We start from the raw sequence: 5,389 nt of genomic DNA, 5'->3' as shown, positions 1-5,389 counted from the left end.
TTTTGAAATATTTTTAAATTTGTATCCCAGAAAAGATTTTTAGAAGGTTTCTTCTTATACTTGCAATACTTCGCAGACGCGGAGAATATTTCCGAAATTGTTGTTGGAATTATTTGTCTGTGATATTCAAACAAAGAAACTCTTATTTCTCTCATTTCCTTTTGGTGTCTGATTGGTTGAAAAATTCATAATTCGAAAATAGATAAAATTATATGAAGATGGAAAAAAGTTTCAACCACATATACCATTTGAAAAATAAAAGTTTTTATGTTTTAAATCGAGCGTGAGCAAAATGCTCATAATAAGAGTGGTGACGGGATAATGTCAAAATTCGAAAATTTCCTATTTAATCATGAATAAGTAGAATAAGAACGATAAAAATTGTACTAAACGAGCGTTAGGAGGAATAAGGAAATACTTGGAATAAGGAATTGTATGTTTTTATAGTTATAGGATGCACATTTTTTATAAACTGTTAAAACCAACTGATAAAATGCTGGTTTTTTATGAGGATCAACTATCTAATTTAAATTATTATTCTATCTCTTACGTTTTAGGATCTAAATTGACTGATAAAGCAACCTGGAGAACTAGATCCAATCTGATGTCAGAACATGATATCCTCTTCAACTTTTGTTTGAGTTATTTTTTTGATTGATTAACAAAACAAGCTAATAGCCATAATAGATTAAAATGGCCAACCCTGTATAACTTCGAACACTTTGATGATTTTATCGAGGTTAGCGTATTCATAAGCATCTGTCATATTCATATAAGCGGCTATTTACAGCTTTGATATCGAGCTTTTGATGTGTTTTCTTCTGAATAGAGGATAATTACAAGGATTTATTCACACAAAATAAAATTGCTTTAGTGAAAAACATTTTTTTAAAATGATAATTAATCCTCTCCGGTTTTAACATAGTTTTTTTTATCAAAATAAATAAATAAAAATATTTCTGAACATAAGCTAGTAAATAATTAGGAATTTAAAATTATTTAAAAACCATATATTTTCACTCAGATTAAAAAATTAAAAAAAACATTTCTCTCTTATCTTTTTCAAAAAACAAAAACGAAAAAACAAAACAAAAACAAAAAACAAACAGAAAATTATTCATCTCTTTTTAAAACTGGGAGTTCTGTTAAGTTTAGATAAACGTCGCTAAATTATTAAAAATTGTTCCACTTTATTTTCCATCAACAAACCAATAGTAGGAGAGAGTTTAGTACCTGGAGGAAGATATCCTATAATGATCCCCCTAAGAAAGAAAAATGTAATTTATAGCTAAACTATTCGAGGTATGTATAACGCCGAAGTATTTTTGGTTTCTTTATTCAAGTGTTGCATGCCAATTTGTTTTGATATCTTCAAATATTTAAAACTATTCAATATTCCTCAAAAGGGATCGTTTTACTGATCTTGTAAGAATATGTGGGTAAAATGATCCCATTGAATTTTTTACCAAACAGTTCACATAAAATATTAATTGTTCTTTTACAGTGCATCACCGTTTAGTAAGAAAACAAAAATCACTGGTAAAATCATATTAATCCACACATTCAAGACCCACCACATGATGGGGGGACCATTTTATCACTTATAATTTTACACACAGAATAGGGATGATTTTAACTTATATAAAGGGAATCATTTTACCCGTAACGACATATTTGAATACCATCATAAAAACCTACCTTGAAATTTATTATATCAAAATGTGTTATAATATTATTAAAAGTCAACAGAAGCCAAGAGTAAAACAACCAGCCGGCGAAAACTAACACAAAAAATAAATTTTACGTTAAAATCTGTCTTAACATAGATCATAAGCAGTAAAATTCATATATTCGCTACGAAACACAAAATTTCAAAATTGCTTATACATCGCCATAAATTTTCGTTCAACGATTAATATGATCATGTGAAGGCATATATTGATAAATATGCTTTAAAAATGGCTCTAATGGTTCACTTAAAACAACGAGGGATCATTTTACCCTTCATTATAGAACACTTTCCGCTTCTTGGTAACAAAATTTACTTTTTAATTATTTTTTTTAGAATATACCAATGAAAATCGTCTATTTAAAGAATTATTATTCCGACACACAACTATTAAATATCACGAGCAATATTAAATGTCCACAAAAATCAGATTTAGATCTTATTATTTTGTGATCCAAGGTACAAGATCATATAATGTACCATGAATCACATCTTAATGTACTTAAAACCATCCATAGAAATTTTACCAGAAGGCAATCTCTTCAACATGTAGTCTTTACTTTTTACTCTAGATAACAGCATGATTGAATGTGATGTGATTGAAAGATTGAAAATCCTGCAAGTTTTTCTTACAGGCATCCTTTTTTCTGAGCGTCACGTGACGCTTATAGATAACATCATAATCAAGTGATTTTTTATTGACTTGGGGTGAAAAAGACATTTAGAAGTTGTTATTTCTATTTTATTTAAAAATAAATGTATATTGATAATCAATTTGTCAATTGCTTGCCTAAATAAACAATAAATTCCATTAATTTATGTCTCCTAAGAATGATTCAAGGTGATCCAAGGTACTATACATTCCCCTAAAAATGTAAATTTTTAAAGTTCTTTACTTGTATGGGTACCTAGTAAGTAGTAGGTAGTTTTTGTACATTTACAGTTAAAAAGTGTAAAATTTAAATATAATTTAAATAAAATAAAGTTTTAAATATTTTATTCATTTTCACTCACAAACATACATATACACTAACAAAGTGAGGTTAGGCAGCCAGCACAAGCAATATAAAAGCACAAGCTTTATACATATTATAAAGCTTTTTCTAGTTATGGTCTATATATTGTATAGTAAAGGTATTTTATTTTCTAGTAATATAATTTACAAGATGTTTGAAGATTATATATCATTTAATTTTAAGATAGAAATCTGTGATGGTAGATCAAAGGTTCGTTTATAAAATATAGGTGGTAAAAAAGCTAGGAAGAACCTAATTTCTTTAGATAAGAAGATGAAATGTAAAATACAGGTCAAATTAAATTAACGATGTTATCTGCTTGAAAATGCTCCTCATTATCGTAGAATCCTCGCAAGTGAATTTTCGAAATTAGTAAAATGCTCAGCCAAAATGACATGATTTTGGTTCAAGCTGCAAAATAATTTTTGGGCAAGAAATACCAACTTATTTTTGAGCCATTTCGATTTAGTTTAATTTATAAATTTCTGCATGAACCCTAAAAGTACACAGAGAGATGGTTAATAGATTTTGTTAGACCGATTCCCTTCAGTCATTCAGGATTTAGGGAGTGAATGAAACTGTTTCTTTTTTTTTCCAATATTATGAAAAAGAAAAAATAAGTTTATTTTTTATTTGAAGAAGGAAATAAAATTTTTCTATGATGAGCAAAGCCTACGTAAATCACTACAAATATTATTAATCACTACAAATATCATTAAGCCGAGCTTAAAAACTTTTTCTCAAATTCCCGTGAGACCTTCTCTTTCCCAAATCTGGCAAATTTTTAATTGTATGGACAAGCGAAATGTTCCGAGCCACGTGAAAAACAACATCCCGCTTGCAAGAAGTTTCGACGAAGAAAATGTGGTATGGCTTAGTGTAATTAAGTTAACAAAATATTTCTAGACTAAAACATAATACGTGTTAACGATCACCAGGTTAATATAACTGAAAATATCCTTTATCTCAAGACAGATGAAAATTTGCAAATATTCTCGATCCTGTTTGTTGATGAGTTGTAGAACAATTGATATTCTAGTTTGTGAATTCTTCAATAAATGCAAACCGTTATCCTGGTGCATAGTGTAAATAAGTGGATTTTCATTCTTGTCTAGTGCATTTAACATTGCATAAATTTTTCATTTCTACATGAGAAATGAATGAAAGGTGAAGTCTATGTTCTAACCATACAGACACACATACACACACACTCCAATTGTGTATTATGTTGTTGAAGATGGCATCTCTACCTACTCCAATCTACAATCTAAAACTGGCAACTAACTATTGTTATTATTCTTAAGTTTTATGTGTTATCTCTTTCTCTGTCTCTAGTTCTAGCTTCTCTGAGCTTGACTTGTCTGCATTTGAACTATTATACAACTTTATTGTATGTCTTACTACCAGCAGCAAGTAAAGTGAACTAACTAGTAAAATAGTGCTACCTAACCTATCACTAACAAAACAAATGGCTAAAAAGAAAGAGGTAAAGTTGGCATTTTGAGTTGTTCATGGTTCATTAGCATTATACTTCTTGCTAAGTTGGGAAGGTAGCACTATGTGCATATACTCCCCAAACCAACTCAGACCCTTGGAGTACCGAAAAGCACAGTATAAATAAAAATAAATGTACGGTGGTACACCCGACTCAAACTGATCTTGGCGAACACTCATGGAAAAATCTACAATGTGCTTGAAACTTATAAATTATCACTTGCACAAAATCCACTTCATGGGGACTACTCTTGGAAAAACTTTGGAAGTAATCACTTGAAGATACTTGCTGCTCTGCCTATTGGCTGGCCATTGTGAACTCAAAAAGCAAATGCATCAATCCAATCTTACAGGAAAACAATCTCTGCAGAAAATGTCATGCATAGTAATGAGCGAATCAAGACGCAAACAAAGACTCTATTTCACTATCTTTGTTTAACGAATTTAGTGTAATGGGTTTAAGATTCTAATTTTACTCAATGATCTTGGTCTTGCAAGTCTTGTTTGATCTTGTATATGTGTAAGAGCATTAATGTTTTGCCCGGAAAAATCCTTGAGTCTTTTATAGCTATAAGACTTTTGAAGCACCTTTGCAACAAAGAAGGTACAATAGATCGAACTGGTCGCAGTTTGAAAGATTTTCTAAATCTTACTTCTAACTGAAATCTAATCTAGTCTAAGTGCTTTTTCATTTGTCAAAGTTACACTGTTATGACCTCGAATAATCTATTGCGCCTTCATGATAAAAAAAGGGCAGGGATGTCGCTTAGGCATGGCATCCTAAATTTTTGACGAAGAACATCAGGCTAGAAGTACAGAAACCATTAAAAGAGAAAAAAATTCATGTAAAATGAGGACTAAGAAATTTTTAGTGCCTAATTTATATTTGCCAAAGGTTAACATGTTAAATAAAAAATATGAAGCGGTGTGCCAACTTTCTGTTTAATTTTTCATCCAAGTATTAAGAATATTTTAAATTGAATGAGCAGTTTAAGCCTTATTACATATTTTAAGAGATACTAAAAAAGTTAACATTTAAAAAATGAGTAATCCCACCTTTACTCTATATTGTTATAAAACATTATGCTTACTATTCCCAAACGGAAAGGATTTTACAATGTAATCCAAATGACGATACCATTTGTGAAAA

At 29.8% G+C, this 5,389-nt stretch overlaps 1 protein-coding gene across 1 annotated transcript in view; it reads right to left on the bottom strand.

Moving 5' to 3' along the window:
• The window catches only part of LOC123290952 (cadherin-87A-like), a 261,023-nt gene that overhangs the window by 61,165 nt on the left and 194,469 nt on the right, over window positions 1-5,389 (bottom strand). The window lies entirely within an intron of this gene.

Source organism: Chrysoperla carnea, chromosome 1 (genome assembly GCF_905475395.1).
Source record: "Chrysoperla carnea chromosome 1, inChrCarn1.1, whole genome shotgun sequence".
NCBI lineage: Eukaryota > Metazoa > Arthropoda > Insecta > Neuroptera > Chrysopidae > Chrysoperla > Chrysoperla carnea.
This window is presented reverse-complemented; position numbering and strand designations above follow the sequence as displayed.